At 35.0% G+C, this 27,340-nt stretch overlaps 1 protein-coding gene and 1 long non-coding RNA gene across 2 annotated transcripts in view; both read left to right on the forward strand.

Moving 5' to 3' along the window:
* LOC127852562 (uncharacterized) overlaps positions 1 to 27,340 on the forward strand; it is a 226,986-nt gene that overhangs the window by 139,975 nt on the left and 59,671 nt on the right. The gene's annotated exons all lie outside the window — the stretch shown is intronic.
* Positions 15,086 to 17,038, forward strand: LOC127853451 (uncharacterized). The gene is made up of 3 exons (XR_008036611.1): positions 15,086 to 15,167; positions 15,734 to 15,870; positions 16,190 to 17,038. It is a non-coding gene; the product is annotated as an uncharacterized LOC127853451 (long non-coding RNA).

Consider the following 27,340-nt stretch of genomic DNA (forward strand, 5'->3'; position numbering starts at 1 on the left):
TCAAGACGTAAATTCAGTATTTCCAGGCGTTTTTTCCGAAAATCCAAATTGATTACAAAGTGCGGATTCATGACAGATGTACACTTCATAGTGTTCAACGTTAGTTCATATAGCACATTGTTTTTTATTATAATTCTTGTTTTGCTAAGTGTTGCACAGTGGTTAGTTTGTATTACATAAAGTACATACAATATTGGTTCATACTGTTCACAGGGCGTACTGTGTTTGCTGAATCCACAATAATTAAGTAATGTCATGCCATGCAGTGTACATATTTACAGCTTTTAGGAGGATGTGTTTAATCAATATTAGGTGAATATATGTAAGAATGTAAATGACAATTTCCTTTACTGTATCAGAGATTAGTTATGTCTCGCCAATATCCGTATGTTTCTGTTTTTACAGACATTTTCGCGCCATTCAAGGTTAAATTGGTTAAACAGTGTTCAAAACTATGCCTGGAACTGTCCTAGTTGATCAGGAATAGAAAAAGAATGGCTGTGAATTACAGTACATGTGTTATATTTCATGTCTGTTAATCAAACCCGAAATCCCGATCTGTAGTATCGCTATATAGCAGGCATGTGCGCTTATTAGTTGCACGTGCATATGACGAGATAAGGGAAAATGTGCCGTATCCTTTAAGCATATAACATCAAACTCTTAGAGCACATAACGGGAGACGCCTGAAGTTCTTGATTCTGTCATGTTTTGCAATACTTTTAGTATACAAAAAACATGTGAATTGTGTAACGATCTCCACATTTAAAAACCTTTGCATACGTCATACTTGCACAAATTGTGTAACCTAAATCTTAAACACATGCCGGGCCTCTATCATGTGCTACTTTTTGAATATCCGATAATTTTATGGTTGAAAGGAAACGATAAAATATGGCAAAATGACCACCTTCTTTACTTCGGATAATATAATGAGTACCCCAGAGCTTAGGTCGGGGTAGCTATATCTTGGGAACCTTTAACCCGTTGTTATCACTCTTGGCCGAGACTTGACACCACAACCATGAAGGCTACTTTGGCAATTTTGGGACTCGCACTGTTCGGACTTTCGGAAAATCTTGCTGCACGAGGTAAGGCGCCGTTTCTTGTTCATTTATATAAAGCGATATGCTGATGTTTCATCGTAATCGAGTTTATGAGTTTATTATAACAAAACATACATATGAAAAATTAAATTAAAATAAATATATTTTAAATTTAATTTTCTACACTTGATTGGCATATTCAAAATTTAACATAATAGGTAGTTTTAATTGCGCGTTTTAAATAGTTTAATTTAATTTATATGCGGGAACATTTACTTGGGATAATACAAGGGAGAATTGGGAAAATAAACCGTATGAAACACAATAAACATAATAAGACATTTGATACAAACATAGGTATGTGTAAATATACGCAATTACATCGATTTCTCGTTTTTATCAATGACAGACCATAAAAAAGGCAACCGTACATATTCTGGTGCCGAAAAAAAGGCATACAAATCTTTGTCAAGTTTATTTATGTTATATTGATAGGTTAGTTTTTGAAAGGTTACTATAATTCCATTGAAACGAAATTCAGGTCAACTTCGATTGTGTTTTACACCATTTAACAAAAGTATACAATTTTTTACTTTAAAAAAAAATTCATATCCAAAGCATGGTCTTGAAACTTCAGATTCTGTCTTGTGTTGTGTATTTTTTAAGGAGCATCGTTCATAGTTAATATAAAGAGCATCCATAAATTTGTTTTAATTTGGTTCACTAAATATATAGGGTAAAATCAATACTAGTTGATTATCTGTAATATACCCGCTGTAATTTTAACAAGGTGTCTTTGCATCGGATTTTGTTACTTGATAAACGCTAAAAGTGTTGCAAAACATAAAAGTTTAAAAAACACTTAATTTGTCTGCATCATATGTTTAATGTACTAGAGTTGCGACATCTTAAGGGTTTCGCGTGAAGGAATGAGTTTGGACTAAAAAATGTGAAAACGAAAATTTTAGGTAAGAAAAATGTGTACGAAAATAGTTGGTACGAAAAAAAAATTTGGTACGAAAAGTTTGGTAAGGAAAAAATTGTGGGTACGAAAATTTTGGGTACGAAAAAATTAAGCCAAACAAAATTTGGATACGAAACAAATTTGGGTATGAAGAAAAAATTTGGTAAGATAAATTTGGGTACGAAAACAATGTGGGTACGAAAAGTTTTGGTATGAACAATGTACAAAATGTGTACGAAAAATAATTTGAGTATTACCATTATTGGTTAATAAAAAATGTGGTTACGAACACAAATTGGGTACGAACATTTTGGTAACAATAACAATTTGGGTAAAGACATGCCGGATGTGTTTTTATGCCCCCGGATAGAATAATCGGGGGTATATTGATTTTTGCCTGTCTGTCAGTGTATGTGTGAGTCTGTCATTGTATTTGTGTGCCCCAAAACTTTAACCTTGGTCATAACTTTTGCAATATTGAAGATAGCAACTCAATAATTGGCATTCATGTGCAACACATGGAGCTTCACATTTTGAGAGGTGAAAGTCAAGGTCATCCTATAAGGTCAAATGTAAAAAAAAACAGGCTTCACAGCGGCGCAGTAGGGGGCATGTGTTTCACAAGCACAGCTCTTGATTTTAACAATAATAATTTGTTTAGAGCATCGAACGAATGCAAAACGTATTTCCAATTGTGTGTTAATCATGCATAAATGTAAACTTTGAAAAGAAATCAATAAAATACTGTGGTTTAAAATACGTTTCAATAAAAATAAGACATAATAGAAAATGGAAGCGCATATCGTCTCAACTTTATTAATATAAGCAATGGATAAAAGTTGTGATTGAGGTAAGTGTTTCGTTACTATTGAATTTAATTTTTTTATACCGCTTATTAAAGCTGAAATATTGTCATCAACTTATTTTTCAAAACGGTTTCAGTTGCAATCGATATTTAAATTAACCCTAGTGTGTGCCACAGGTGGTTAGCGTGTGGCTATGATATTAATTAGTGAAAACATCATTTTGAATGATAAATAATCATATTATAACGAAAAATTAACTTTTCTGAAAGAAAAATTCACTATCAAATATATATATATAACAAGGTATGCAACTCAAAATCAGCCCAAAACGGGGTGCATCGCTTTGAACAGACATATCTTCATCAATTGTGCAGCGAGTTTCACGATCTTGGTCTTATTCAACGCAGAAATGAATTTCCTTTCTGGAAATGTATATGTCTTGCAATATTTTAACAAATGCTGGGTCAACTTTGAAGAAATAACACGATACACAACTCGCATGACCCAGTTGACAGTGATCATGCAGTCTTTAAGACTGAAATCTTCACGGAGTAAAGGGCAACTTCCCTACCAAGTTCATGTAGTTCGATACCATAATTCAATAAAACGTATGAAAAAACATTATTACCGTTCTTGTCGTTACATTATGCATCAAGACTAACTGTCCAGCGCCGTTTGAAACCTTTGTTTACATACATTTCAACTAACTGACATTTTAAACATACCAGTGATTTCATTGGTCCAATGCGGAGGTGTGTCTTTACAACTGGGGATTTCATTCATAAAGACTGCATGATCACTGTCAACTGGGTCATGCGTGTTGTGTATCGTGTTATTTCTTAAAAGTTGACCCAGTATTTGTAAAATTTTTGCAAGACATATACATTTCCAGAAAGGAAATTCATTTCTGCGTTGAATAAGACCGAGATCGTGAAACTCGCTGCACAATTGATGAAGATATGTCTGTTCGAAGCGACGCACCCCGTTTTGGGCTGATTTTGAGTTGCATACCTTGTTATATATATATTTGATAGTGAATTTTTTTTTCAGAAAAGTTAATTTTTCGTTATAATATGATTATTTATCATTCAAAATGATGTTTTCACTAATTAATATCATAGCCACACGCTAACCACCTGTGGTGTGTGCTTCGTTCAATTATAATTATTCTCGATTATATTGTTGATTTGTTACTCACTTTTATGATGCCTATGATAAGTTGCTCACGGCAAGCCTTGCCGTGTAAACCTTTATTTAACTTGTCGGACGAATTTAAGTACGCGATTGCACCTTCGTGATAATATGTCATGTATATTTGAACAACCATACACTGCAAAACAGGGACAAATTTGTATCGATTATATTGATTTGCATAGTGAATCAATAACGCGTAACTGGGCTTCTTTGTTGCGCAAAAAGATGGCGGCTAGGTGGCGCGATTTTTGACGTGCCGTCACAATGTTTTTGTTCGCGCGTGAAGTTTCGCAGAAAAATTATATAAACACACTAAATTGTTTAAACAGACTTAACACGCCAGAAATAAACATCCTTAACTAACATCTACCAGACATAGGCAAAGAACGCCATCGTATGTGTTTTTCTTAAGAAGTTGTATATTTTTCATTATTGCTTTGCTGCATTATTGTATATAGCAGTTTTACTATTATTACAGTGGATGAGCAGTGGGTCTCTGGGGTGATTGGGTATTCTTCGCAGTATGGTAGCGACAAGTAAGTATCGGCAGTTTTAATATTCATAAACTCGAGCAAGTGTGTGCAAGCCGTAGAAGTTATTTGTATGGCTTTTATGGCGACAGGGCATTTTAATGAAACTATCATTGGAACCAATTGTGCCCTACATGTGAACATATTGTAAACACATACAATAAGGATTTGTTCTTTAATATATTATTTCGAAATAAAATTACCTGTCTCGAATATAGCAGTTTACGCAATTTTGAATATTTAAGTGCATGCATTATACAATATCATACCGTTGTGTTTGTGATGTGTTGCTGTATGCTATCTATGCTAAAACAATATTTAAGCACAATATTCGCTGCAAAAGTTTGAGGTGCCATGTCCGACTTTGAGTTGTAACATTAACAAAAAACGAAACAAGCTAGCTTATAGGACGTAAAAGGTACATTAAAATGAATTGCTGATCATCTATGATAGAACAGAACCTTCATCCGCATAATCACCCCTCCCCTAAACTTTTTTCTTATATGGGCCTCGCTCTGGGAAAAGGGGTTAAATACATGTGTGTCAATGGTCTTCTCGGATTAGCGTTTGAAGTCCGCAATGGGTAATAGGGTACGACACTGTCCGCTTTTAAGGATTTTGCGTTTTAACTGAAGTCTCCTTTCTAAACGAAATGAGGTCTTTGCGGAAAGTGTCGTCCCTGATTAGCAAGTGAGGAATCCACAGGCTAATCTTGGACGACAATTTCACGCGTAGTTTTTGCCAAGAAAGCGACTCATTTAGTGTAATTTATTTTTCAGGTGGAGCGCCCAGCAAATACTGGGTGCTCCAGATGTGTACCCTGGATACGCAAATGACAAAAGGGCATGGGCCCCAGATGTCATCGACGCAAACCAGTTCTTGGAGGTTGGGAAATTTCACTGTTATTTAGCGATTGTATTGTCCTTCTATAGTTAGATTTATAAATCACGTTTTAAACCAAAGTGTTAACGTCATAGAACAATACCGTAATAGCTTGGAAGTGCGTGCTTTTTTAATAAATTATCGCTTTAAAAGCACCGGTTGTTCTGCACTGTAATTCTTCGTTAATACTGAACTTACTATTTGAAACTATTGCTGTGTTCTTCTTTAACTTTTCAAGAAATGCATTATTCAGTGCTTTGAAACTCGTAATACACGTACCATCGTGAAATGTTGGTGTTAAGTTCCAGTTCACCACTTCCGTCTACGTGACAAAACTCGACGTCTACGAGACTTTCAATGCTGGCGGTGTCAAGGCCATTAGGTGCTTCGATGTCTCAGAAGAGTGGATAACGCTATGGTCGACGGACAAAGTAACCGTTTTTGAGTATCCGAGGATATTCAGTCCATCGTTTACGGTAAAAAAACTTACATATAATTTAGGTTTCGTAAGTTCAAACTTCTTAACCGGTTTAAACTCGCAATTATTTTCATGGACAATTCGAAGGCCCTTGACCCTAGACATAACCATGCTAATGTTCTCCTCTGTACTGTTTGTATTTTCTTGTATATTACATACGGGTAATTGATAATTTGCATTAAATAAAATACTAGCTTTAAATAATTTCTCTACTAGTAGTGGAACAAGAGTTTCATTTTTCTGTTATATTTCTTAATGGTCGTGTAAAATTTTTTGAGACTTCTTAACTTATATTTGAAATATCGGAAGGAACGCATTAACGTATATCGCAACTAACACAAGAACAGTACGAACTTTTAAAGCGTGGTATTGACATGAATATGCCTGAAAAGTACGTGACGTCCTTGTGAGGACGCCACGTGGAAGACATTCGCGTGTAACGGACGCTGGTTTCATTATACTACATAATCGAGTCATCAACGTTATATTCTCTAAATCATCATATTAAACTTGAAGGTATGTTTTACACTTAGACTGTTGTTACTGGTTATATCTTTTAGAGATATGTATGGGTCTTCACTTATTCATCCTTGAAATACTATAAAGTAAGAGACTAAAGTACGACTGAAAAAGTTACTCCCCAATACAAAACGGCCGTAAAAAAGGTGCACAAACAGTTGAATGTGATTTGTGTCAAGTTTTTCTTTCTTTTGTGTTCTTTGTGTACATGATATGTTTATGTTTTTTTTCTTTAATCGATCGATTTAGCTTAGAATGCCCTTTAAATAAAAATATGGTTATTGGGATCTCTATGTACAAATTGTTGCATGTTTTTTTTTCCGCTTAAATGTGTTGCTTTAACATTGAATTAATGGGGCAAATATTAAGTGTAATGGTTCCTGTACGCATAAGGCGACTATTCAGTAAGAGCGACAAATTCAGTCACCATTCGCAAGAATATCTATCTCACTTCGCTCTTTCTATGTCATCGATTACGTCAGTGCGTTCCGCACGCTGTGAATCCTTTCAACATTACCGTTCTACATATCTGTCGGGTCGCTATACGTTTTCGTAAGTCTTCGCCGCGTCCTTTGTGGACGTGGCGTATGTAGTAAGAACACGCAGCTCTGACGTGAAAGAAGTATCACCGCACTATTTTATGAATTCAAGTCGACTCATAAAAATATTCGTGTAGTATATCTGATGTTCTCAAAATAGTTGTTGCAGTGCTTTCTAAAAACGCTTTGAAATAAATTAACAGAAAATTCCTTCTCCACCGGTAAACATAATTGAACGTTGTTCTATTTTCAGTCCACAATTTCTTGTTTCTCGAACCGCATTAAGTTGGATATCGACTGCACCTCTGCAGACGACTGGGTGGAGATAGATGCTGTGAGGCTGTACGGCACAAAGGGTGAGTTCGAGAATTGTCATGTTAACAAATAACTGAAATGTTTCTGCTTTAGTACGCGCTTGATGTAATGCTGTATTTTAATGACATATATGATTGCTATTTACTTTCAGATAAAAAGCATCGTGCGAGTGAATTGTTTTTTTCTGTTCTGCACTGATACTATGCCAATCGGTTCATTTAAAAATTCAAAATTCACCTCTGACAAATCGGACAGCTATTACCCCGGCAAGCAACAACGTAATCATTACAAAAAGCAATACATAGCCGACATGCACGATTATTTAAAATATATTTGTCACTATTTCAATTAATGCTATTTTTAGACGACCAGCTCTGCCGTTTGTTTTCGATTATATCACATATAATACTATTTTGCTCCTCCACTGAAAATTTTCTCAAAACCGGCTTTCCGTACTTTTATTATTCATGCATTGGCTTGCTCAATTTATGACGTATTTCTTTAGACGTAATGTCTCCGACGAAACATACCCGATTTTGTTAAATTCTCTGGATGTTAAGGACATGTAGGACGTGTAAGTTATTTATTCGTTTAGATCGAACGAATGCAAAACGTTTTTCGGATTGTGTGTTTATCATACATAATTGTAAACTTCGATAGGATTGCAATACAATAGTGTGATTAAAATAAAGTTTTGATAAAGGGAAAGAAAATTAGAAAATTGAAGTGAATACTGTTTTCACTTTTTTGTTTTAAAAAATTAATTAAAGTTGTAATTGAGGTAAGCGTGTCGTTTATACTAAATTAAGATTGCTTTTATAATTGTTGTTAAAGCTGAAAACGTGTTATCAACTTATTCAACAAATCGGTTTCAGTTATGATCGATATTTTGATTAACCCAATTATGTACTTCGTTTAATAATAGTTATTCTCGATTAGTTTGTTGATTTGTTACTCACTTTTATGATGCTAATAATAAGTTGCTCACCGCAAGCCTCGCCGTGTAAACCTTTAATCAACTTGTCGGACAAATTTAAGTACGCGATTACACTTTCATGATATTATGTCATGTCTATTAGAACAACCATACACTGCACAACAGGGAGACATTTGTATTGATTATATTGCTTTCCATATTGAATCAATAACGCGTAACTGGGTTTCTTTGTTGCGCAACAAGATGGCGGCTAGCTAGCGCGGATTTTGACGTGACGTCACAATGTTTTCGTTCGCGCGTGAAGTTTCGCAGATTTTTTTTTAACACAAAGTGTTTAAAAAGACTTAACACGACAGAAATAAACATACTTAACTAAAATCTACCAGACATATACAAAGAACGCCATCGTATGTGTTTTTCTTTAGAAATTGTATATTTAACACAATTGCTTTGCTGCATTATTTTATGTAGCAGTTTTACTTTTATTACAGAAGAAGAGCAGTGGGTCTCTAGAGTGATGTGGTATTCGTCGCAGTATGATAACGTAAGGTAATTATCGGAAGTTTGAATATTTATAAACTTGAGCAATTGTGTGCAAGCCGTAGAAGTTATTTGTATTGCTTCTATGGCGACATTGCATTTAAATGAAACTATCATTGGAACCAATCGTGCCCTGCATCTGAACATATTGTAAACACATACAATAAGAATATGTTCGTTAATATATTATTTCTAAATACTATTACTCGTCTCGAGTATAGCATTTCATGCAATTATGAATATTTAAGTGCATGCTATTTGAAATATCATATCGTTGTGTATGTGATTTGTTGATTCATGCCATTTATGCTGAAACAATATTTAAGCACAATATTCGCTGCCTAATTTTGAGGTGCCATGTCCGACTTTCCGTTGTAACATTTACGAAATACGAAACAAACTAGTTTGCAGGACTAGAATAAACATTTAAAATGAATTGCTGATCATCCTCGATAGAGCGGAATCCTTCATCGGTTTTCATTATCACCCCTCCCCGATCCATTTTTATTATATGGGCCTCGATTTGGGAAAATGGGCTTTATAGATGTGCGTCTTCTTGGATTAGCCTTTGAAGTCCGCAATGGTTAAAAGGGTACGACACTGTCCGATTGAATGTAATTTGCGCTAAAATTAAGTCTTTTGTCTAAACGAAATGAGTTCTTTGCGAAAAGTGTCGTCCCTGATTAACAAGTGAGGAATGCACAGGCTAATCTTGGACGACAATGTCACGCGTAGTTTTTTTTCCAAGAACGCGGCTCATCTAGTGTAATTCGTTTTTCAGTTATAGTGCGCAGCAAATATTGGGTGTTCCAGATGTGTACCCTACATACGGAAAGGACATTTTGGCATGGGCCCCAGATGTCATCAACAAAAACCAGTTCTTAATGGTAGGGAACTTACACTGTTATTGACCGTTTGCATTGTCCTCCTATAGTAAATTAATAAATCATTTTTTAAACCAAAGTTTTAACGTCATTGAAAAATACCGTAATAGCTTGGAAGTGCGTGCTTTTTAAATAAATCATTGCTTTACAAGCACCGATTTTTCATCATTGTGTTTTTACGTTAATACTGAACTTACTATATGATACTATTACTGTATTATCTTTAAATTTTAAAGATATGCATTACTCAGTGCTTTGAAACACGTAATACATGTACCATCGTGACATTTTGGTGTTCAGTTCCAGTTCGCCACTCCCGTCTACGTAACAAAAGTCGACGTCTACGAGGTCTACAAAGCTGGCGGTGTCAAGGCCATTAAGTGCTACGATGTCTCAAAATGGTGGATAACGCTATGGTCGACGGACCAATTATCCGTTTTTGAGTCTGCGAGGATATTTAGTCCATCGTTTAAGGTAAAAGCAAGTACAGAAAAGTCAGGTTTAGTAAGTTCAAACTTCTTAACCGGTTTAAACCCGCAATTATTGCATGGACAATTCGAAGGCCCTTGACCCTAGACATAACCATGCTAATGTGCTCTGTCGTACTGTATGTATTTTGTGGTATCTTTCAAAATGGGTAATTGATTATTTGCATTAAATAAAATACTAGCTTCCACTTATTTCTCGTCTAGTATTGGAACATAAGTTTCATTGTTTTGTTTTATTTCGTAATGGTCGTGTGGAAAATTTGGAGACATCTTTACTTAAAATTGAAGTATCGGAAGGAACGCATAAACGTTTATCAGAACTAACACAAGAACAGTAAGAACGTTTAAAGCGTGGTATTGACATGAATAGGCCTCAATAGTACGTGACGTCCTTTCTATGTCATCGATTACGTCAGTGCGTTCCGCACGCTGTTAAACCTTGCAGCATTACCGTTCTACATATCTGTCAGGTCGCAACACGTTTTCGCAAGTCATCGCCTCGTTCTTTGTGGACGTGGCGGATGTAGTAAGAACACGCAGCTCTGACGTGAAAGAAGTATCACCGCACTATTTTATGAATTCAAGTCGATTCATACAAATATTCGTGTAGTTTATCTGATTTTCTCAAAATAATTGTTGAGGTGCTTTTTTAAAACGCTTTGAAGTGAAGTTACAGAAAATTCCTTCTCCACCAATAAACATAATTGAACGTTGTTCTATTTTCAGTCTACACGTCCTTGTTTCTCCAACATTATTCGGCTGGATATCGACTGCACCGTGGCAAATTCCTGGGTGCAGATAGACGCTGTAAGGCTGCACGGCTCCAAAGGTGAGTTCGAGAATTGATTTGTTAACACATAACTGAACTGTATCTGCTTTAGTACACGCTTGATGTAATGCTGTATTTTAATGGCGTATATGATTGCTATGTACTTTCAGACAAAAAGCATCGTGCTAGTGAAATGTTTTTGTGTATGCTCTGTACTGAAACTATGCCAATCGGTTCATTGAAGAATTCAAAATTCACCTCTGACACATCGGATAGCTATTACCCCGGCAAGCAACAACGAAATAAAACACAAAAAGCAATTCAAAGCCGAAATGCACAATTATATCAAATATATTTGCCACTTTTTCAATTAATGCTATTTTCAGACGTCCGGCCCAGCTCTGCAGTTTGTTAGCGATTATATCACATATAATACTATTTTGTACCTCCACTAAACATTTTCATTAAACCGGCTTTCCATGCTTTTATTTTTCATGCATCGGATTGCGCAATTTATGACCTATGTCTTCTGACGTAATTTTTCCGACGAAATATACCCGTTTTAGTTAAATTCTCTGGATGTTAAGGACATGTAGGACGTGGTGTTTTTTAAGTTATTTATTTGTTTAGAGCATCGAACAAATGCAAAACGTATTTGGAATATTGTTTTTAGCATACATAATTGTAAACTTCGATAGGATTACAATACAATAGTGTGATTTAAAGTAAGTTGCGATAAAAGAATGGAAGAATAGAAAATGGAAGTAAATATTGTTTTCACTTTTTTATTTGAAAAATTCAATAAACGTTGTCATGGAGGTAAGCGTGTCGTTTATACTAAATTAAGATTGTTTTTATAATTCTTTTTAAAGCTGAAAAAGTGTCATCAACTTATTCTACAAATCGGTTTCAGTTGTGATCGATATTTCAATTAACCCAATTATGTACATCGTTTTATTAAAATATTTTTTCTCGATTATTTTGTTGATTTGTTACTCACTTGTATGATGCTAATGATAAGTTGCTCACGGCAAGCCTTGCCGTGTAAACCTTTATTCAACTTGTCGGACAAAGTTTAGTACGCGATTACACTTTCATGATATTATTTCATGTCCATTTGAACACCCATACACTGCACAACAGGGAATAATTTTTATTGATTATATTGTTTTGCATATTGAATCAATAACGCGTAACTGGGTTTCTTAGTTGCGCGACAATATTGCGTCTAGCTTGCGCGGATTTTGACGTTACGTCACAATGTTTTCGTTTGCGCTTGAAGTTTTGGAAACAAAATATTTAAACACAATTAAGTGTTTAAAAAGACTTACACGACAGAAATAAACATCGTTAACTAAAATCTATTTGACTTATGCAAAGAACGCCATCGTATGTGTTTTTTTTTAGAAATTGTATCTAACACTATTGCTTTGCTGCATTATTTTATGTAGCACTTTTACTATTATTACAGAGGCAGTGCAGTGGGTCAATGATGTGATCGGGTATTCGTCGCAGTATGGAAGCTACAATTAAGTATCGGCAGTATTCATTCATTCACTCGAGCAATTGTGTTCAAGACGTAGAAGTTATTTGTATGACTTCTATGGCAACAGGGCATTTAAATGAAACTATCATTGGAACCAAGTGTGCTCTATATCTGAACATATTGTAAACACATACAATAAGAATATGTTCTTTCATATATTATTTATAAATAATATTACCGTCTTGAATATAGCAGTTTACACAATTATGAATATTTAAGTGCATGTTATTTGAAATATCATATTGTTGTGTTTGTTATTTGTTGATGCATGCCATTTATGCTGAAACAATATTTAAGCATAATATTCGCTGCAAAATGGTTAGGTGCCATGTCCGACTTTGCGTTTTATTATTTACGAATAACATCCTCGGCAGAGCGGAACCCTTCGTCTGTTTTTATAATCATCCCTCCCCGGAACATTTTCGTTATATGGGCCTCGCTCTTGGAAAAGGGGCTTAATATATGTGCGTCAATGGTCTTCTCGGATTAGCCTGTGAAATCAGCAATGGGTAATACAGTACGACACTGTCCGCTGTTATGGAACTAGCGTTTTAATGAAGTCTCTTTTGTACACGAAATGAGGTCTTTGCGGAAAGTTTCCTCCCTTATAAGCAAGTGAGGAATGCACAAGCTAATCTTGGAGGACAAGTTCGCGCGTATTTTTTTCCAAGAACGCGGCTCATCAGGTGTAATTCGTTTTTCAGGTGGAGTGCGGAGCAAACACTGGGTGTTCCAGATGTGTACCCTAAATACGCGGATGACAAAAGGGCATGGGCCCCAGATGTCATCGATGCAAACCAGTACTTAATGGTAGGGAAATTAGATTGTTATTGAGCGATTATATTGTCCTCCAATAGTTATATTTATAAATCGTTTTTTAAACCAAAGTGTTAACGTCATAAAATTAAGCCGTAATAGTTTTGAAGTGCGTGCTTTATTAATAAATCATTGCTTTACAAGCACCGGTTTTTCTGCATTGTATTTCTCCGTTAAGACAAAACTTACTATTTGAAACTATTAGTGTGTCCTCCTTAAAGTAATGCATTATTCAGTGCTTTAACTCGTAATACACGTACCATCGTGAAATTTTGGTGGTCAGTTGAAGTTCGCCACTCCCGTCTACGTAACAAAAGTCGACGTCTACGAGACTTTCAATGCTGGCGGTGTCAAGGAAATTGGGTGCTTCGATTTCCAAGAAGAAATGTTTCCCAACGGAACAATCGCCGTTACCAGGAGTTGGATAACGCTATGGTCGACGCCCCAAGTATCCGTTGTTAAGTCTGCGAGGATATTTAGTCCATCGTTTGAGGTAAAAGAACGAACAGATAAGTTAGGTTTAGTAAGTTCAAACTGCTTTACCGATTTAAACACGCAATTATTTGCATGGACAATTTGAAGGCCCTTGACCCTAGACATAACCATGCTAATGTGCTATGTCGTAATGTTGTTATTGTCTTGTATCTTACATACGGGTAATTGATAATTTGCATTAAATAAAATACTAGCTTCCAATATTTCTCTTCTGGTATTGGAACATGAGTTTCATTTTTCTGTTATATTTCGTAATGGTCGCTTAGAAAATTTGAAGACTTCATTACTTATATTTGAAGTATCGGAAGGAACGCATTAACGTATATCACAACTAACAAAAGAACAGTACGAACGTTTAAAGCGTGGTATTGACATAAATAGGCCTCAATAGTACGTGACGTCCTTGTGATTACGCCACGTGTAAGGCATTCGCGTGTAACGGACGCTGGTTTCGTTATACTACATAATCGAGTCATCAAGTCTGTACTCTTTAAACAAATCATCATATTTAACTCGAAGGCATTTGTAACACTTAGTCTGCTGTTCTTGTTTTATCCTATAAATATATTAATGGGTCTGCACTTCTTAATCCCTGAACAATTATAAAGTAAGAGACTAAAGTACGAAATTGCACTGAAAAAGTTACTCTCCAATACAAAACGGCCGGAAACAAGAAGTTGCCCAAACAGTTTAATTTGATTTGTGTCAAGTTCTTTCTTCGTTTGTATTCTTTGTGTACATGACATGTCTTTTTATTTTTCTTTAATCGATCGATTCAGCTTAGAATGCCCTTTAAGTAAACATATGGTTATTGGGATCCCAATGTACAAATTGTTGCATTTTTTCGCTTAAATGTGTTGATTGAATTATTTGTGGAAAATATTTAGTGTAATGTTAGGGTTATCTGTACGCATAAGGCGACTATACAGTAAGAGCGATGAATTCAGTCTCCATGCGCAAGAATATCTATCTCACTTCGCTCTTTCTATGTCATCGATTACGTCAGTGCGTTCCGCACGCTGTGAAACCTTTCAGCATTACTGTTTTACATATATGTCGGGTCGCAACAAGTTTTCGCAAGTCATCGCCGCGTCCTTTGTGGACGTGGCGGTTGTAGTAAGAATACGCAGCTCTGAAGTGAAAGAAGTATCACCGCACTATTTTATGAATTTAAGTCAACTCATACAAATATGCGTGTTGTACATCTGATTTTCTCAAAATAATTTTTGCAGTGATTTCAAAAAACGCTTTGAAGTAAATTAACAGAAAATTTCTTCCCAACCGGTAAACATACTTGAACGTGGTTCTATTTTCAGTCTACAATTCGTTGTTTCTCTGACACCATTCGGCTGGTTATCGACTGCACCGCTGCAAACACCTGGGTGGAGATAGACGCTGTGAGGCTGAAAGGCTACCAGAGTGAGTTCGATAAGTGTCATGTTAACAAATAACGGAAATGTATATGCTTTAGTACACGCTTTATGTAATGCTGTATTTAAATGACATATATGATTGCTATGTACTTTCAGATAAAACGCATCGTGCGAGTGAAATGTTTTTTAGGTTCTGCACTGAAACTATGCCAATCTGTTCATTTAAGAATTCAAAATTCACCTCTGACACATCGGATAGCTATTACCCCGGCAAGCAACAACGTCAAAATCACAAAAAGCAATACACAGCCGACATGCACAACTATATAAAATATAATTGTCACTATTTCAATGAATACTTTTTTCAGACGTCCGGCCCATGTCTGTCGTTTGTTATCGATTGTATCACATAAAGTACTATTTTGCTCTTCCACTAAAACTTTTCTCAAAACCGGCTTTCCGTACTTTTGTTTTTCATGCATCGGATTGTGCTGTTTATGACGTATGTCTTGTGACGTAATTTCTTCGACGAAACATACCCGTTTTAGTTAAATTCTCTGAATGTTAAGGACATGTAGGACGTGGTGTGTTTTAAGTTATTTATTTGTTTAGAGTCGTGGAGTCGTTTTGCAAAACGTGAGCATGTGAATGAAGTGCTAGAAGATGAGGAGGACAAGGCCGTTACAGCCGTTGATTCCGCAGCACCAAAGATGAGCATCAAGCAGCTACTCGCGCACGTTAGGAAATAGGTGAGAACACGATGTATGTTCGTGATATTTTAAATGAACACTTACGATAACAGAGGAGAACACGATGCAGTTTATTTGTAGAGTTATTGAGGGCTTCTGGAATATGTGAGAACGCAAGGCGAGTTTTTATTTATAATACATTAGATGAGAATCTATCCTCAATCATTTTGAGACATTTTCGCGATGCTAACATTTTGTATTTTCAAATTGAACCCATTGTTAAGACATGTTAAATGTGGATACGTTTAGACAAATGCTTACTTAAAGACGTATACATATCGCAGAAAATAAAATTTATATTATGAAATTGATTTTGTAGATTTGAAATCCGACTACGCAACCCCTACGACGACAACGGCAACTTGAAAAGTGAAGTTATGCAAAAGAACATGCTAATGATATAATCCATCTTCAACAAACATCTTGTACAGAAGCTTTGTGTCTGGTGTTGTGTTGATGCCCCCGGTAGGGTGGCATTAAGCAGTTGAACTGTCCGTCAGTTCGTCTATCAGATTGTCAGTATGTGCGTCCGTCCGAAAACTTTAACATTGGCCTTAACTTTTGCAATAATGGAGATATCAACTTGGTACTTGGCATGCATGTGTATCTCATGAAGCTGCACATTGTGAGTGGTGAAAGGTTAAGGTCAAGATCAACCTTCGAGGTCAAAAGTCAAAAAATACAATGCAAGGGAAGTAATAAGCTTTAAAAGGGGGATAATTTCTAAACCTGCCCAATGATATATTGAAATTTTATTTAAAAGCGGCGCAATCGCTTCTCACCAAGGCGACCCGGGTTTGATCACCGTTCCCGACGCATGTGAATTTGGTTGGTGGTCACCATACCGGACAGGTGGGGTTTCCTCCAGGTTATCCGGTTTCCCCCACAGCACAAGACAACCTCAACATTAAAAATATTTCAGTAAACAATAAATAGCTAGAAATTGCAGCTATCATTCAAAATTCGTCCCAACTTTCGGGAGTCTAACATCAGATTAGGAATGAGTGCTGGGACACACTCCGGGTCCTCACCTAATGCAGCTTCTTGCGTGGAGCGACCTCATAAACATTGAAATACACACACAGGGGCATTGGTTTCTGACAAACACATCTCTTGTTTATAAATAAAATTGCATTTTTATACTTGTCTGTGTTCTATTATTTACCTTTTAAATGTTTGAGATATATTGGCGAACGTTTGAGAAAGTTCATAGTGTTTTGATTCACAGTGTTTCAAACAACCTGGCATGGCCGTTAAAAATTAGTATTAAATTGTTCAACAAAAAAGACCTAAGTGACTTGTTCATTGATATTCAAGAATTATTATGGTGGCTAACATATAGTATTCACATTGCTTAGTTCACATATAATTTTCAGTAAACAATTGCAGAACGTTTTACATCAATATTTGGTTTGGAATATAAAAAAAATTGAGCTGAAGCTAAGCCTGTTTAAACATGCTTCAAAATGTTTAACCGGGTTATGTTTTTACTATTCTTCACATGTTTTACTTTTCGTACAAAGACATTGGTTGCTGGTAAACTTTGCTATGCTATGAAATACTGTTTTGTTTTGAAAAACAATCTCACGCATTCATCATTTTCACAAATGCTATACTACCATTCTTTCAAATATGCCTTAAGCATAATATTTGTGAGAAAGTGCGGTTCTTCATAGTCAATTTAGTATCAACACACATTAGCACTACGAAACAGCAGTTATTTACAAATGTATTACAGCAAGCGTAATGGAATACTTCAATTACATGTTTGCTAGTTAAATATACTGAACTATCAGGATATTGATAAGAGTTACAAACATTCATTCCAGTTTGATCAATACTACGTCAGACAAGCGACATCTAAAATGACAATTATGTTTGTCTATACATTGACCTAGTTGTTCATCCTCATGATCTAGATTAAATTTGTTTAGATAATTCCAAAACTGAGATTAAGTTTTATCTTCCCACCTGCATTATTCGTACCCGTCAAGTTAACTTGATTCCATAGCGACGTTGATGTTGTCCTCTTCTGTTATACGTATTGTTAACTTCTTCTGTTACAAAGGACGTGTTAATATCAGCTACCAACATGTCCCTGTATACTATTTAACGTCAGCTTATATAACACGTTGTGCAAATGTTATCTCACCACAATTGGGTCTTTTTGAAGCGTAACAGATAGTATTTATTGAATCGTGTGTCCGCAATTGGCGCATCATACTCTTTATACAACGAAAGTTTCTACCGCCTCCGCACATGTCTTCATTGCGTGAATACTGTGATAATTGCGTTGGTATTGATAGAAACAAGTTCATACCTAGCTTGGCATAGTGCTTCATAACATAGTACTGAGCTTGTGCTTTGGACGCGCGAGTGTTATCTCGTATACTGATGATCTATTAACTTCACAAGATATTATTAAAATTATACATATATGATTGTTTATGGACTGGCAAACATGTTTAACTTTATCATATCAACTACCTGCTGATTATAACCACTCAATGTGCACTTCAGAAAAAATCATATTTATGACAAGATCCCTTTCCATTAACCCTGCTTTTAATTTGCATTATTCAGTGGTTAAATTGCATTTTTAAACTTGCAAAGTTAGTTTACCATCGTCTCGAAATATCTACACGTTTAGAGCATAATGTATGGCCACAAGTGTTGCCTGCTCTATTTTAAAGCAAGCAGTAGAGGGTCATGGTTGACTTATACCATGAAACGTGCAAACTATTTCAGTTAATTTTGCAAGAAAAATACTTATTTGTATTCGTTTTTTATTTATCCTGTTATTTTTGCCCATGATGTTTTTATTTCTAACTTTATAATAAATACGGAATACGTTACGAAATCAGAAAATATTGATCATAATTAGTGATTAAAACAATAGTGAGACAAATTATATTAAACCATTTTAATGTCACCACATTATTACCTCAATCTTAAATCCACACATGCATGTACACGAGATAAGTGACCTTGGACATACTAATAGCGTGCCAACGGTATCAGAACTCAAACATCGTATATGACAAAGTTAGGAACTACGAACTATTACTTGTGTATCGTATATGACAAAGTTAGGAACTACGAACTATTACTTGTGTGTCGTATATGACAAAGTTAGGAACTACGAACTATTACTTGTGTTTCGTATATGACAAAGTTAGGAACTACGAACTATTACTTGTGTATTTAAACTCCTCAGGCTTGGGGTGGGGTAAATTTCGTAACCAATAACATTTGTTTTTAAATACACATAAACATCGGTCGTTATAATTGAATAAAAAGCTTCATTTATGTAGGACGTACGCTTGGATTATCACAACGGTCCACTCGCGCAATACGATGCATGATGCTGAAAGATCCGAATAATGTTATTTTGACGGTCTAACAAAGTGAACACCACCACCTGATATTACTACCACATGATTTTGTTTTAGATATTTCAACAGTTGTAGTTCAAATTACTTCATTTTGAAGTTACCTTATAGTGCCTTTATTTTTCAAGGATTGCACGAAATATTCGAATATGACAGAAAAGATAATGCACAAGTCTCGTTTGCTGACTGATCGTCTATATGTTATAAGATTTTTGCAAATTTTAAATATAATTTAAACATTCAAACATAGAATCCGAAATAAATATATTTGTTTTGCCGTTCTTATGCGAAATATAGATAAATGTATATTATAAATCCATCTCTTATTAATGTTTACATGTATGCCCGTGTTAACATAATGATAATCGCTAGCTAAGTTTCATTAATGCCGGTTGTTTAGTGTAATTATGCGTAATGATACGTTCATGCTTAATAATCTTGTCCATTAAAATATCTGTGAAACTATGCCGAAAAATAAAAATTGAGCTGATTCATTTGTTGTTGTTTTTTTGCAATTCAGAGCAATGTTCTCAAATACTGTATTTTTCTTATTTTTTAAGTGGTTTCTATTTGCATGTTTTATCATTTTGAAAAAGATACTCTTTAAAGGATACCTTACATTTGTTTACAAGCTTCGGTGTCTGGCATTTTTACTCATAATAATGGCGGACGAAACATTTTGATAAATTCTACCAAATTAAGTAGCAAAATTCATTTCCTACAAAAAAGGTAAGAATTTAACACGTTTTAAGTGGATGTTCTATAATGCAGCCACGTGAAGCGTCTTTTGAATCCAATCATACAATTATGTCGGCTTTCAAAATAATGATACAAAAATTGAAAGAACACTATCAAACCGTCCGCACAGGCTAATCAGGGACGACATGTTCCGCCTAAAATGTATTTGTGCAAAGAAGATACATTATGTTAACGAAAAAAAACATAAAATCGGAAAGTGTCGTCCCGGATAAGCCTGTTCGGACTGCACAGAATAATCTGGGACGACACTTTACGCACATTCTTTAAATTTCCTTTTAAAAGAGCATGGTCCGCCCATATTTTGTTTTCTACTGAAAGTACCTAAATCAGCTTTAATCAATGTTTAAATGAATAAAATCGATACATTTTGTAGAAACAAAAGGTTCGCCTAGCAAAAGTTGCCTATAAACACCACAATAAGCCAGCGGTGGGTTCCCACAAATTAGTGTCGATAGGTTCGCACATGATGTCTTCATAGTTTACTCAAGCCTTCCACCTATTCCGGAAGAGCTCAAACAATGCATATCCAATATTATCGGCGGTGCTTATAAAAACTTCAATTTACATGCCTTTTGTTTCCGAAAGGTTTTCTCAAACCAACAACAACGCATAGTGTCTCCTCACCTATTTCCTGAACACCCCCTGAACGGCGATAATCCAAACTGCGTAGGATAATTCAAACTGAAGAAAAAAATGGCGACATAAATAAAGACTCCAGTGATTTATTTGTAAGAACACGTTTATTAAAGTTTAGTTGTGACATAATAAACGTTTCTTTTTATAAAATTTTATTTGCCGGATTCAATGCGCTAATAAACCCATAGCAATTTAAAACAATTACGTCGAAATAAAATGAATGTGATTGAAAATCTGGAAAAAGTGAATGAAATTGTCGAAAGTGTTAGGCCAAAAACAATTTTAATTGAATGTTTTCAATGTTTTAATGCTTGGACTTATATATTAACCTTTCATATATGTATGTAAAAAATGATTGGGGTAAATGCTCGAAAACACAATAAAATCGTATTTGTTTGGGACAAGAATATACAAATTGGATAATGACCTAACTAGTGTATGGATAATTTCAAACTAACATTAGGAATTCGATGGATAATGACCAAACTGCCATATGACTTTATGTAAAGATCTATGTAAAATGAACCCTTTTGCAAAATATTTCGAGATTTATTTTATTGCTGACAACAAAAGCATTTAAGCACATTGTTTAACAATTATCATAAACAATTAATTTGTTATCTTTTCATGTAAAACTGTGTTTTTTTTCTCCTTCTTCGTCTTGAAATGACAACTCAAATTCTTCGTCATGCTGATCGATCTCCATTCCCGTCAAAAGAGTTGTACTGAAAATGAATATGTCATAAAACTGTATTCAAATGTTGAAAATAAATAAGCATTTTCATACGAATGCCTCTATCAGTCTGGTCCTACCACGTAGCGAAATAAAGCCAATACTATGCGCCCAAGCCCCGACTCTTAAACTATTTGCCACAACTGGCACCAGTTTAAAGGAGCAATTCGACGGTATTTCCCTATATAATGAAATATCAAATATTCAAAAATACAAAATGTCCAAATTGTATTAACAAACCATCGGAAGGAAAAATATGTAATTGATGAAATCGGAAGAAAAATAGTCCACAAATAGTATTCCCACCAAGCTTTTAATAGGGTTCAAAGTCATTCCATATAGAACTAACAAGCTTTCTATGCTAAAATACCGTTAAAGTCGTTTATCGTCAGTAAGCATGCGCATAGCGGGGTACTGTACAATTGACTCGTACAAATTTTACTACTACTTCAATTTTCCCGCGCCGGCAAAAAAGGGTTACGGGGAAAACGTTTTATTATTATTTAATTACATAATTTACAGAAGATTTTTAATATCTATGTCTGTGTATTTAGAATTCATTTAAAATATTATTTTAAATGTGTAAATATATTGCGGAAAGTAAAATGCTATACTAGCCGTCGATATGCCCCTTAAATATTTGTGTACCATTCGATGCAATCTTTCTGATATAATGTATAATTAATCAGATCAGCAATGCCTCAAATAATATTCGAAACCTCTAATATGGTGACAAATACATGAATCAGCGGGGAAAGTGCCACTTTAACCTGCAGCTTCGACTCGAACGCCTTTAAATCAAGTGATTAAATAATAAGTAGGGACATTTTTAAATTTCTATGCTTTTCATGCTATCAAAATGACATGGAACACGTGTTATGGCATCCCTGTGTACGTGGCATGCATATTTCGCATGCTTATTATGCTTCTAATCTCAATTGTATATATATATATATATATGTAATTGAGATAAAAAAAAATAAAGGATATTCCTGATATAATTTGGCATAACTCGTTTACAGTTCCATTCGCTTTTCTGTCAATTGACGTGTAAATCATTCAACACATAGGTCGCATTTCATGAAAATTAGCATTTTCCGAAGACAAATTTAGCGTTTTTATACTACAAAACTATTAAATCATTGCAAAACTCAAAACACATGTGTGTGTCAGACATTCATTATCACATGTGTAGAAAAATTACGTCCTAATAGTTACTTAATTAGCAGAAATGATAAAATAATTACCTACCTTTCAGTTTCAGTTTCAGTCTCGGCCGACATTTGTTTCTTCAGTTTGAATTATTCAACTCAGTTTGGATTATCGACGTACAGGGGGTGCTGAAGTGATTGAGCAGCGTCTTGGTGACCCGTTTGTCATCACCCTCAGCGGCATCAACTTCCTCGTCCTCCTCCTTACGAAGCATGGCCTCAACATGCTCGAACATCTTGTTACACAGCTCAAACAGACCGTCTGCTCTCTTCGGAAGGTTATCTACAATGGATTTAAAACGCGTTAACGTCATTTTTAGGACATAGTATTCAAGTACAAATGTAATAATTATTTCTTCTAATTGGTGGAGATTGTTCACCGCGGCAAACATTTACTGCATCTCACAGAAAGGCAGATTCAGAACAACCTATGTTAAGCCTTAAGTAGCGTTAATTAAATTCTGCACATAATGGATGCATTTCAATTTAACTGTATCGCAAAACATTGTCATTGCAACAGCGGCTTTTATGGGACTTTGTGGGGCCATGTTCACGTATCGAGGGATAAGTAAACAGCTCCATATAATTCAATTATTAAGTGCACATAAAGGGGCTATGTGTAGGTAACCCCCAATCAGTTAATGTACCCTCTCTCTGTGTTCCCACCAGACAGAAGGATGATCAGGCTCAGGGATTCCTTGTCGGCCATCAGGTTTGCGCCTGCAGAAACAAGTAAAATAGTAATAGTTATACTAAAATGATGATACTGATTTAATAAGAATAATAATAAAAGTAAATAAATTATAGTATAGTAAAATTAATAAAAAGAAGATAACACAACTTATGATTGATATTTCTATTTATTTTATTGAAATGTTTATAAATACATGTTTTATGCTAATGAACATTTTAATTTAATCATAATAAAAATGATAATAATACTTACAATCATAATAATAAAAAAAAATTGCAATCAGCTGTTTTATCTTCTTTTTCTTATGATTACATTTAATGTTTTTATATTACATATTATATTGGATACACTCAGAATACAAGCTTCAATCATTTTTACACTACATGAGAGGGAATCCCAAAGCTAAGTACTATTCCGTGGCTTTCCTCCCCTCCTCATCGGCTTCCTGAAACATATGGGAGACAACTGGCTATTTTGAAAATAATAGCTGTTAAATAGGGGGGCAAGTGGTTATTTAAAAAAGGAATAGCTGTGACATAGAGGAAGCAACTGATTATTTAAAAAAGAATAGCTGTAATATAGAGGAGGCAACTGGTTATTCAAAAAGAATAGCTGTGACATAGAGGAGGCAGCTGGTTATTCAAAAACAATAGCTGTAACATAGGGGAGACAACTAGTTATTTAAAAAAATAGCTCTAATATAGCGGAGGAAACTGGTTATTTAAAAAAAAAGAATCGCTGTAACATAGGGGAGACAACTAGTTATTTAAAAAAGAATATCTTTAATATAGCGGAGACAACTGGTAATTTAGAACAGAATAGCTGTAATATAGAGGAGGCAACTAGTTATTTAAAAAGAATAGCTGTGATATAGAGGAGGCAACTAGTTATTTAAAAAAGAATAGCTGTCATATAGAGGAGGCAACTGGTTATTGAAAAAAGAATAGCTGTAATATAGAGGAGGCAACTGGTTATTGAAAAAAGAATAGCTGTAATATAGAGGAGGCAACTGGTTATTCAAAAAGAATAGCTGTTACATAGGGGAGACAACTAGTTATTTAAAAAGAATAGTTTTAATATAGCGGAGGAAACTGGTTATTTAAAAAAAAGAATCGCTGTAACATAGGGGAGACAACTAGTTATTTAAAAAAGAATATCTTTAATGTAGCGGAGACAACTGGTAATTTAGAACAGAATAGCTGTTATATAGAGGAGGCAACTGGTTATTTAAAAACAAATAGGTGTAACATAGGGTAGGCAACTAGTCATTTAAAAAAGAATAGCTGTAAGATAGAGGAGGAAACTGGTTATTAAAAAACAAAATACTGTAAGATAGAGGAGGCAACTGGTTATTTTAAAAAGAATAGCAGAAGCATTGAGGGGGCAATTGGCTATTTTTGAAAAGAAGATTTGTTACAAAGAGAAAGCAACTGGTTATTTTTAAAGAATAGCTGTTATATAGGGGAGAAAACATGTTGCGTGTTTGTTGCCGCAAAGGTTAGGCAACTGTTTATTTCGAAAAGAAAGCAGCAACCTAGGCGAAATAACTTTTTAAGAAAAATACATGCAAGATATCAGTAAGACGCACATTTGCAAAATATTGAATACATTTGATTATGTTGAAAGTTTATCAACATCCAACGTCATGACATTAGAACATATTGCATAAATGGGTATGTGGAATGTAACAATATGCAATATCGTCGCATTAAGGAAATTCTAGTCATTTTACTGTTTTAATACTCTCAAATTCAAAGTTCTTTTATTTCATGACATTTTTAAAGTAATGCAGCCCGGACTTGTCTTATGTATCGATCATGTATTTCTTCGTCAATACAAAAAAAAAACATTATGTTTTGTTAATGTGCTTATGAACACTTTCGTATCATTATTTTTCCCTTTTCACGCGATTTATTACACGAATAAGTTTACTGGCTGAGAAACTATAATTCGGGCCTTACCACCAGCTTTCTAACCGCCTCCATGACATGGGGGCATGCGTTCGCCAGCACCGAGTCTTCGCCTGGAAATTAACAAACAAAATGTATTTAACTATTTGTCGTGTTGCTGTGTTTGATGCCATACATAGTTTTCAGTAAACGCGTTATGTACTGGGGCTAACAATAAATATTCAGAATTTACTAATACGGAAAATATCATTTTTATCCCGACACTAGAAGGTGTTGACTTAATCTACAATTTAATAATATCTGATTGTTTTTAATCTGTTTGCGTTGTTATTTTTTATGTCTGTATCATTGTTGTTTTTTGTCACGTCGTTGTATTGTTACTTATTATTCAATCATGCAATAAATTGAAGTATTTTTATACACAAGTAGTGATTTATTGGAAAATTGTCATTGTGCCGAACATACCATTAACTCCAACTAGCTCTGGTATAATACGCACTATCAACTTTGTCTAATTCTTTGGCCGGATGGATGTTATTTCAACTAATGCTGTATAATACGTACCAATAACTTCAACTGAATGTTGGGGAACATTGATGTAAGCGCACTACTAACACCTGAATAATACACATGGTCAGCTCTGAGTGGTTTCATTGTCGCTTTGATGAAATCACCAAATCAGCCGCCGTGTAATACGTACCTTCAACTCCTACATATTCGATTGCCGCCTCGATGAAATAAACCTCAGTAAGTCGCAGTGTATAACTAACCGTTAACTACAACTTCTTCGAGATCCGCCTGTATGTGCTCTCTCCACTGTTCAACCAGTAGTTCACCACTCTCGCACTTGGCGTAAAGAGCAGCAACTAATTTGAAACATAAACGTAAATAAACGTTTACGAATTCAGAGTTTGTAGTGATTTAAATCTCGTTTAACAGCCTTCGGGTTAAAATAAGACAACACACTAGAACGACCACAATGCGACAATTATAAATGAATTTTGTAACCAAAAGTGTGATAATTCTGCATTTTGATTAGTTTAAGCATTTATTAAGTAAGGGATCTACATACGCATATCGGAAAAACATTCGACAATTTTTTTTTTAAAACATATCTCTTATCGATATTAACTCGATATATTTTTAACGGTATACAACATAACATTAATGACATGCATTTCAATTTAGCAAACATCTTAATAATTTGTTATCATCAAATAAAGCCATTTGAAATCAATGTGAATTCGTCGTTTGAGCAATTTTGCTTCAACCAACAGCGGCAAAAATGGAGTTTGAAGTTTGTAAAAGCAATAATATTGGGCTTTCCTAACACAGAAGAGTAAAGATTTGCAAGCTATAGTTTTATATCAACGGTTTTATGTACAATAATATGGGCGGTTGGTTTGAACCAAGACCTTAATTGAGGTTTCGACTAGTACACTAAATGTTTATACCGAGAACCTGTGTATGATAATGACAAAAGGACCTTACATTGTACATTCCATAGAGCCATATGGCCAGACTTGGCCGTCTGCACCTTCTGGTTTGCGCCCGCCCTTGTTCAGATCTTAAATGCATATTAAATTGAATTATACAACTCACCTATTGGAGACGATAATATGTGTCTTGTTCTGATAAAACTGGGCATAATGCATGTGCGTAAAGTGTCGTCCCAAATTAGCCTGTGCAGTCCGCACAGGCTAATCAGGGACGACACTTTCCACCTTAACTTGATTTTCGGTAAGGAGGGACTTCCTTGAAACTAAAAATACCATTAAAGCGGAGAGTGTCGTCCCTGATTAGCCTGTGCGGACTGCACAGGCTAATCTGGGACGACACTTTACGCACATGAATTAAGCCCAGTTTTCTCAGAACAAAACACATATGAACATGTGTTCGCTTGAGCTGATATGATACCCATCGAAAATACACATACAAAAGTTAAGTAAGACAAAAAGCAAGAGCTTATTGATATTTTGTGATCTATATTATTTTTAAATACGCTGAGAAGACCTACGTGGTAATCATCACACTTATTCTGACAGATGCTTTATCTTCTTGTACATATCTGCTGCCAACATCGTTATGGTACTAATTACTCCACATATTCGGTTTAATTGTTGTTCATACTTTAA

The sequence above is a fragment of the Dreissena polymorpha genome, chromosome 12, assembly GCF_020536995.1.
Source record: "Dreissena polymorpha isolate Duluth1 chromosome 12, UMN_Dpol_1.0, whole genome shotgun sequence".
NCBI lineage: Eukaryota > Metazoa > Mollusca > Bivalvia > Myida > Dreissenidae > Dreissena > Dreissena polymorpha.